This window comes from Adiantum capillus-veneris, chromosome 9, assembly GCF_014529385.1.
Source record: "Adiantum capillus-veneris isolate H3 chromosome 9, ASM1452938v2, whole genome shotgun sequence".
Classification (NCBI taxonomy): domain Eukaryota; kingdom Viridiplantae; phylum Streptophyta; class Polypodiopsida; order Polypodiales; family Pteridaceae; genus Adiantum; species Adiantum capillus-veneris.
The window spans coordinates 14,307,341-14,317,092 of record NC_140939.1 but is presented as its reverse complement, the minus strand read 5'-3'; the positions used below and the strand labels follow the sequence as shown (position 1 = coordinate 14,317,092).

The 9,752-nt window shown below is 50.5% G+C and overlaps 1 long non-coding RNA gene across 1 annotated transcript in view; it reads left to right on the top strand.

The window, feature by feature from the left end:
* The first annotated feature begins 696 nt into the window (after positions 1-696).
* Positions 697-9,752, top strand: part of LOC147450151 (uncharacterized) — a 31,274-nt gene continuing 22,218 nt past the window's right edge. Inside the window, exon 1 of the long non-coding RNA XR_015189257.1 lies at positions 697-976. This is a non-coding gene — a long non-coding RNA (uncharacterized LOC147450151). The remainder of the gene's footprint in view (positions 977-9,752) is intronic.

Genomic DNA, 9,752 nt, shown 5'->3' with positions numbered 1-9,752 from the left:
GCGATTCAATACCAATTTCTTGCGCTCCTCGACTACAATCCAACCGTCATCCTCATCAAGAGTATAAAATTCCATGTCCAAAGTTAGCCATTGAAAAACAAATGCATATTAGCCGCTGAAAAACAAATGCTTAAAAACGCTTGCCGGCACCCATGGAGCACACCCGTGAGCCGTTTGGCACTCTGGCTCACCATAGAGCTTGCCAGCAAGCTCACAAAGCTCGCCAGGAGGCCCTATGGTGAGCCGGAGTGACATTCAGCTCGTGGGTGTGGTGCAAGCTGTCCGCGAGCCTTTTTTAGGCGAAAAATGCTTGCGGACACCCATAGACCACAACCATGAGCCGTTTGGCACTACGGCTCACCATAGAGCTTGCTGGCAAGCTCACAAAGCTCACCGGCAAGCTCTATGGCGAGCCGGAGTGACATCCGGCTCGCGGGTGTAGTGCATGGTGTCCCCGATCGTTTTTAACGCTTGCAGACACCCATGGACCACACCCGCAAGCCGTTTGGCACTCCGGCTCGTCATAGAGCTTTCTAGCAAGCTTACAAAGCTCATCGTCAAGCTCTATGGCAAGCCGAAGTGACATCCGGCTCGCGGGTGTGGTCTATGGGTGTCTGCGAACATTTTTTAGGCGAAAAAACGCTCGCGGACACCCGTAGACCACACCCTTGAGCCGTTTGTCACTCTGGCTCGCCATAGAGCTTGCCAACAAGCTCTATGGCGAGCCGGAGTGACGAATGCCTCGCAAGTGAGGTCTATGGGTGTCCGCGAGCGTTTTTTGCCTAAAAAACGCTCGTGGACACCTTGCACCACACCCGCAGGCCGGATGTCACTGTAGTGGTCACTATAAGCGTCTGTTTTCCTTGTCGTGATGGTTATGGTCACGCCCTGCTGATAAAAAGATAAAAGCGAGCACGAACTCAGTTCTTTATTGAATCTGAGTTTGCGCCCCCCCCGACCAAAACCACTCTAACAGGTAAGCTCCCTCTCTCTATGTGTGTGTGTCTGTTTCTCTCTCGCTTTGTCTCCCGCATAGATTCACACACACACACATAGAGAGAGAGAGAGAGAGAGAGAGAGAGAGAGAGAGAGAGATTCACACACCCACGTAGATTCTCACACACACATGCATTGTGAGAGAGAGAGAGAGAGAGAGAGAGAGAGAGAGAGAGTCCACAACAGATAGAGAGAGAGAGAGAGCTACAAAGAGAGAGAAAGAGAGAGAGAGCTACATCTCTTCATGGCAAGAGAGCTTGCCACCACCACTGCGTAAAGCCTTTCAAAATATGTGATGAATGTGAGGATGCGATCACTCATGCTAAATGTGCGCGGTGTCCGGGAAGAGAGCATGAGCCTCTTGTGTTCTATGCAAAATGCTATGAGTTTCTCCATTCCAAGCGGGCTCGAAAAGATCACTTTGTGGAGGACCTCGTTGGGCCGTCAAACATAGTCCAGCACTCGGAGCAGGCACTCCACATGTAAAACTGTCTTCAGAATGTCCGCTTAAAAAGTGGCATACTACATGCACTAAAGTGCAAGGGATTGAATATGAAAAAAAGGATTATTCTAAAACAAAACATGGAATAGCGCTCTTAGAAGTAAAACTTGACAATTAGCACATTCCTACGTCAACAAGTTTTGAGAAGGATTGCAATGACAAGTTATCTAGCTGCTGCTATCTGCTACCTGCTGAGTTGACAATGCCCATGTTGGAGAGCTGCCTCATGAGACAAGGTGTGGTGCAAGGTTTCCTCGGTGGGCAAAGGAGACATGGTAGACAGGTGGACTTACCTCTCGACTGGCTGGGCAGAGTGGCAAGATCCGGAGGCGGTGGCGGGCACCGTGTGAGATGCTCCACCGGAGTCGACTACTAGAAGCCTCTCCATGGCGCTCGCGGACCGAAGCAGACTGACGGGCAAAAGATGCTGTTGGCTAGGGGTCGGGTGATGCTAAGGGAACCACATTGGGACTCGACGAAGATGCATGTCACGGACTAGGAGTCGCTGAGGGGGGGTCAATGAAGTGGAACCACCAGCTCCCGCGTGTCCTGTCGTCGACCTGTGTACCGGATACTTCGGTGTCCCACCCGCCGATCATCCTCTCACGGTCGCGATGTACCCTCGTGGGACAACAACCCATGCATCCTTTCAAGTCCACCTCTTGTACATGCTCTTGTGGGCGCTCTACCCTACTACACCCGCAATCCGAACCCCCAAAATTGCTGGATAGATCGGATCACCTTTTGCTCGCTTCTCCATCTTTCGTCGCTTGTATTCTTCGCACAGAATGTTGTCTGGAAGTCCCTGCGCTTGCTCCTCCTAACTTTTTGAGGAGTGGGTTGAGCGTTCGGAACGTTCAAAGCAATCTGAACGACTAGACCGTTCCGAACGCGGTGAGAAGTGACTACACATTCAAAAACAATAAAAGAAAAACAATTTAACTTATGCATCACACCCTCATTTTCATTTCTTGCAAAGAGAGAGAGAGAGAGAGAGAGAGAGAGAGAGAGAGAGAGAGAGAGAGAGAGAGAGAGAGGGTCGTTACCTATGATTACGCAAACCCTCGTTGTAGCAAGTGGTTTGGGCTTCCGTCGAGCCGTTTGAACTTTTGGCGAGCTATGTGGCATGCCCACTTGCCTCATTGGAAAGTGGGCAAGCTACATGGCCTTGTTTTCTCTCCAACGGCTCGCCGATGGGCCTTTTCGGAAGTTCGTTTGCGTTTTTTGCAAAACGGACTTCCGAAACAGCCCATCAACAAGTGGTTTGTTCTTTCGGCGAGCCGTTTGAACTTCCGGTGAGCCATGTAGCTTGCCCACTTACCTCATTTGCAAGTGGGCAAACTACGTGGCCTCGTTTGCTCTCCAGCGGCTTGCCAATGGGCTGTTTCGGAAGTCCGTTTGCGTTTCTTGCAAAACGGACTTCTGAAAGAGCCCATTGGCAAGCAGTTTGGGCTTTCGGCGAGCCGTTTGAACTTCCAACGAGCCAAGTAGCATGCCCACATGCCTACTTGGCAAGTGGGCAAGCTACAAGGCCTTGTTTGCTCTCCAACGGCTCATCGATGGACCGTTTTGAAAGTTCCTTTGGGTTTTTGGCAAAACGGACTTCCAAAACAGTCCATCGGCAAGCAATTTGGGCTTTCGACGAGCCGTTTGAACTTCGGGTGAACTTCCGGTGAGCCATGTAGCTTGCCCACTTGCCTCATTGGCAAGTGGTCAAGCTACATGGCCTTGTTAGCTCTTCAACGGCTCGCCGATGGACCGTTACAGAAGTTCGTTTGCGTTTTTTGGAAAACGGACTTCCGAAACAGCCCATAGGCAAGGGGTCTGCGCTTCCGGCAAGCCGTTTGAACTTCCTCGAGCCATATAGCTTGTCCACTTGCCTCATTGGCAAGTAGGCAAGCTACATGACCTTATTTCCTCTCCAACGGCTCACCGATGGGTCATTTTGAAAGTCCATTTGCATTTTTCATAAACTGATGTCTGAAACAATCTATCGGCAAGTGGTTTGGGCTTCAGGCGAGCCATTTGAACCTTTGGGAAGCCGTGTAGCTTGTCCACTTGCCTCATTGGCAAGTGGGAAAGCTACATGGCCTTGTTTTCTCTCCAACAACTTGCCGATGGGCCGTTTCAGAAGTTCCTTTGCGTTTTTTGCAAAGTGGACTTCCGGAATAGCCCATCGGTAAGTGGTTTGGGCTTCGTGCGAGCCGTTCGAACTACCAGCGAGCCATCTAGGTTGCCCACTTGCCTCATTGGAAAGTGGGCAAGGTACGTGGCCTTGTTTGCTCTCCAATGGCTCGCCGATCCGCCGTTTCGAAAGTTCGTTTGCGTTTTTTTCAAAATGGACTTCCGAAACAGTCCATCGGCAAGTGGTTTGGTCTTCCGGCGAGCCGTTTGAACTACCGGCGAGCCATGTAGCTTGCCCACTTACCTCATTGGCAAGTGGGCAAGCTACGTGGCCTTGATTTCTCTCCAATAGCTTGCCGATGGGCCGTTTCGGAAGTCCGTTTGCGTTTTTTGTAAAACGGAGTTTCAAAACAGCCTATCGGCAGCGGTTTGGGATTTTGGCGAGCCATTTGAACTTCCGGAGAACCATGTAGCATGCCCACTTGCCAATGAGGCAAGTGGACAAGCTACATGGCCTTGTTTGCTCTCCAACGGCTCACCAATGGGCTGTTTCGAAAGTTTGTTTGCGTTTTTTGCAAAATGGACAGCCCATCGACAAGAGGTTGGGCTTCCAACGAGCCGTTTGAACTTCGGGCAAGCCATGTAGCTTGCCCACTTGCCTCATTGGCAAGTGGTCAAGCTACATGGCCTTGTCTGCTCTTCAACGGCCTGCCGATGGACCGTTACGGAAGTCGGTTTCCGTTTGTCATAAACGGATTTTCGAAACAATCCATCGGCAAGCGATTTGAGCTTTCGACGAGCCGTTTGAACTTTGGGCGAGTCATGTAGCTTGTCCACTTGCCTCTTTGGCAAGTGGACAAGCTACATGGCCTTGTTTGCTCTCCAACGGCTTGTCGATGGACCATTCTGAAAGTCCATTTGCATTTTTCATAAACGGACTTCCGAAACAGCCCATCGCCAAGCAGTTTGGGCTTCCGGCGAGCCGTTTGAACTTCCGGCGAGCCATGTAGCTTGGCCACTTTCCAATGAGGCAAGTGGGCAAGCTACATGGCCTTATTTTCTCTCCAACGGCTCGTTGATAGGCCATTTTGAAAGTCGATTTGCGTCTTATGTAAACGGAGTTCCGAACTAACCCATCGGCAAGTGGTTTGGGCTTCCGGCAAGCCGTGTAGCATGCCCACTTGCCTCATTGGCAAGTGGACAAGCTACATGGCCTTGTTTTGCTCTCCAACGGTTGGCCTTGTTTGCATTTTTCACAAACGAACTTCCGAACCAGCCCATCGGCAAGTGGTTTGGGCTTTCACCGAGCCATTTGAACTTTTGGCAAGCCATGTAGCTTGCCCACTTGCCTCATTAGCAACTGGGCAAGCCACGTGGCCTCGTTTGCTCTCCCATGCCTCGCCAATGGGCCATTTCAAAAGTCCGTTTGGGTCTTTCACAAATGGACTTCCAAAACAGCCCATCGGCAAGCAGTTTGGGCTTCCGGCTAGCCGTTTGAACTTTCGACGAGCCATGTAGCATGCCTACTTGCCTCATTGGCAAGTGGGAAAGCTACATGGCCTTGTTTGCTCTCCAACGGCTTACCGATGGGCAGTTTCAAAAGTCCATTTGCGTTTTTTGCAAAACAGACTTCCGAAATAGCCCATCGGCAACAACAAAGCGGTTTGGGTTTCTGGCAAGCCGTTTAAACTTCCGACGAGCCATGTAGCTTGTCCACTTGCCTCATTCGCAAGTGGGCAAGTTACATGGCCTTATTTGCTCTCCAACGGCTCATCGATATGCCATTTTGAAAGTCCATTTGCGTTTTTCATAAACGGACTTCCGAAACAGCCCAGCGGCAAGCGGTTTAGGCTTTTGGCGAGCCGTTTGAACTTTCGGCGAGCTATGTAGCATGTCCACTTACCTCATTGGCAAGTGGGCAACCAACATGGCCTTGTTTTCTCTCTAACGACTTGTCGATGGGCGGTTTGGGAAGTTCGTTTGCGTTTTTTACAAAACGAACTTCCGAAACAACCTATCGGCAAGTGGTTTGGGCTTTTGACGAGCCGTTTGAACTACCGGCAATCCATGTAGCTTGCGAACTTGCCTCGCTGGCAAGTGGGCAACCTACATGGCGCTATTTGCTCTCCAATGGCTCACGGATGGGCCGTTTCGGAAGTTTGTTTGCATTTTTTGCAAAACGACCTTCCGAAACGGCCCATCGGCAAGCGGTTTGGACTTTGGACGAGCCGTTTGAACCTCGGTGAGCCATGTAGCTTGCCCACCTGTCTCATTAGCAAGTGGGCAAGCTACATAGCCTCATTTTCTCTCCAACGGCTCACCGATGGGCCATTTCGGTAGTTCGTTTGTATCTTTCGCAAAATGAAATAGTGCATCGTCAAGCGGTTTGGGATTCCGGCGAGCCATGTAGCTTATCCACTTGCCTCATTGGCAAGTGGGCAAGCTACATCGCCTTGTTTGCTATTCAACGGCTCGTCGATGAGCCATTTCGGAAGTCCGTTTGTGTTTTTTGCAAAACGACTTTCGAAACAGCCCATCAGCAAGTGGTTTGGGCTTCCTACGAGCCGTTTGAACATTCGGCGAGCCATGTAGCTTGCCCACCTGCCTCATTGGCAAGTGGGCAAGCTACATAGCCTTGTTTTCTCTCCAACGGCTCGCCGATAAGCCGTTTCAAAAGTCCGTTTGTATTTTTCGCAAATGGACTTTTGAAACAGCCCATCGGCAAGCGGTTTGGGCTTCTGGCGAGCCATTTGAACTTCCGACGAGCCATGTAGCTTGCCCACTTACCTCATTGGCAAGTGGGCAAGCTACATGGCCTTATTTTCTCTCCAACGCCTCGCTGATGGGCCATTTTGAAAGTCCGTTTCCGTTTTTCATAAACGGACTTTCGAAACAGTCCATCGGAAAGCGGTTTGGGCTTCCGGCGAGCCGTTTGAACTTGCGACGAGCCATGTAGCTTGCCCACTTGCCTCATTGGCAAGTGGGAAAGCTACATGGCCTTATTTCCTCTCCAACAGCTCGCCGATAGGCCATTTTGAAAGTCTGTTTGCGTTTTTCATAAACGAACTTTCAAAACAAACCATCGGCAAGCGGTTTGGGCTTTCGGCGAGTTGTTTGAACCGGGAGCCATGTAGCATGTCCACTTGCCTCATTGGCAAGTGAGCAAGCTAGATGGCCTTGTTTTCTCTCCAATGGCTCACTGATGGACCGTTTCGGAAGTCCGTTTGTGTTTTTTGCAAAATGGACTTCCGAAACAGTCCATCGACAAGCGGTATGGGCTTCCGATGAGCCGTTTGAACTTCGGCGAGCCATGTAGCTTACCCACCTGCCTCATTGGCAAGTTGATAAGCTACATAGCCTCGTTTTCTCTCCAAAGGCTCGCCGATAAGCCCTTTCAAAAGTCCGTTTGTATTTTTTGCAAATGGACTTTTGAAACAGCCCATCGACAAGCGGATTGGGCTTGTGGCGAGCCATTTGAACTTCCAGCGAGCCATGTAGCTTGTCCACTTGCCTCATTAGCAAGTGGGAAAGCTACCTGACCTTGTTTGCTCTTCAACGGCTGGCCAATGTGTTGTTTTGGAAGTTTGTTTGTGTTTTTTGCAAAACGACTTTCAAAACAGCCCATCGACAAGCGGTTTGGGCTTCCGACGAGCCGTTTGAACTTTCCGCGATCCATGTAGCTTGCCCACCTGCCTCATTGGCAAGTGCAAAAGCTACATAGCCTTGTTTTCTCTCCAACCGCTCGCCGCTAAGCCGTTTCAAAAGTCCGTTTGTATTTTTCGCAAATGGACTTCCGAAACAGCCCATCGACAAGTGGTTTGGGCTTCCAGCGAGCCGTTTGAACTACCGGCGAGCCATGTAGCTTGCCCACTTGCCTCATTGGCAAGTGGGCAAGCTACGTGGCCTCGTTTTCTCTCCAACAGCTCTCCGATGGGCCATTTCGGAAGTTCGTTTGTATTTTTTACAAAATGGAGTTTCGAAATAGCCCATCGGCAAGCGGTTTGGGCTTTTCGGGGAGCCATTTGAACTTCCGCGGCGAGCCATGTAGCTTGCCCATAGCTTGCCCACTTGACTCATTGGCAAGTGGGCAAGCTACATGGCTTTATTTTCTCTCCAACGGCTCATCGATGGTCCATTTTGACAGTCAGTTTGCGTTTTTCATAAACGGACTTCCGAAATAGCCCATTGGCAAGCGGTTTGGGCTTTCAACGAGCCGTTTGAACTTTCGACGAGTCATGTAGCTTGCCCACTTGCCTCATTGGCAAGTGATCAACCTACATCACCTTGTTTGCTCTTCAACGGCTTGCTGATGGGCCGTTACGGAAGTCCATTTGCATTTTTCATGTAGCTTGCCCACTTGCCTCATTGGCAAGTGGTCAACCTACATCGCCTTGTCTGCTCTTCAACGGCTCGCCGCCGATGGGCCGTTACGGAAGTCTGTTTGCATTTTTCATAAACGGACTTCCGAAACAGTCCATTGGCAAGCAGTTTGGGCTTCTGATGAGCCTTTTGAAGTTCGGGCGAGTCATGTAGCTTGTCCACTTGCCTCATTGGCAAGTAGAACACCTACGTGGCCTTGTTTGCTCTCCAACGGCTTGCCGATGAGCCATTCTGAAAGTCCGTTTGCGTTTTTCATAACCGGACTTCCGAAACAGCCCATCGCCAAGCGGTTTGGGCTTCCAGCGAGCCGTTTCAACTTCCGGCATTTTGAAAGTCCATTTGCGTCTTTCATAAACGGACTTCTGAACTAACCCATCGGCAAGTGGTTTGGACTTCCGGCGCGCCATGTAGCATGCCCGCTTGCCTCATTGGCAAGTGGACAAGCTACATGTCCTTGTTTGCTCTCCAACGGCTCGCCGATGGGCCATTTTGAAAGTTCGTTTGCGTTTTGTGCAAACGGACTTCTGAAACAGCCCATCGGCAAGCGGTTTGGACTTTCGGCGAGCCGTTTGAACTTCTGGCGAGCCATGTAGCATGCCCACTTGCCTCATTGGCAAGTGGGCAAGATACATGGCCTTGTTTGCTCTCCAACGGCTCACTGATGGGCCATTTCGAAAGTTCGTATACGTTTTTTGCAAAACCGACTTTCGAAACAGCCCATCGGCAAGCGGTTTGGGCTTCCGACGAGCCGTTTAAACTTCGGACGAGCCATGTAGCTTGCCCACTTGCATCATGTGCAAGTGCTCAAGCTACATGGCCTTGTTTGCTCTTAAACGGCTCACCGATGGGCCGTCACAAAAGTTCGTTTGTGTTTTTCACAAAACGAACTTTCGAAACAGCCCATACACAAGCGGTTTGGTCTTTCGGCGAGCCGTTTGAACTTCTGGCAAGCCATGTAGCTTGTGCACTTGCCTCATTGGAAAGTGGGTAAGCTACATGGCCTTATTTTCTCTCCAAGGACTCGCCGATAGGCCATTTTGAAAGTTCGTTTGCGATTTGTGCAAAACGGACTTCCGAAACAGCCCACCGACAAGTGGTTTGGGCTTCTGGCGAGATCCGCTTGAACTACTGGCAAGCCATGTAGCTTGCCCACTTGCCTCATTGGCAAGTGGGCAAGCTACGTGGCCTCGTTTGCTCTCCAACGGCTTGCCGATGGGTTGTTCGAGAAGTTTGTTTACGTTTTTTGCAAAATGGACTTCCAAAACAGTCCATCGGCAAGCGGTTTGGGCTTTCGGCGAGCCGTTTGAACTTTTGGGAAGCCACGCCTCATTGGCAAGTGGGCAAGCTACATGGCCTTATTTGCTCTCCAACGGCTCTCCAATAGGCCATTTTGAAAGTTCGTTTGCGTTTTTGCAAACGGATTTCCGAAACAGCCCATCGGCATGAACTTCCAGCGATCCATGTAGCTTGCCCACTTGCCTCATTGGCAAGTGGGCAAGCTACATGGCCTCCTTTTGCTCTCCAACGCGATGAGCCATTTCAAAAGTCCGTTTGGGTCTTTTGTAAATGGACTTTCGAAACAGCCCATCGGTAAGCAGTTTGGGTTTTCATCGAGCTGTTGAACTTCAGGCGTGCCATGTAGCTTGACCACTTGCCTCATTGGCAAGTCGGTAAGCTACATGGACTCGTTTTCTCTCCAACAGCTTGCTGATGGGCCATCTCAAAAATTTGTTTGTGTTTTTCGCAAATG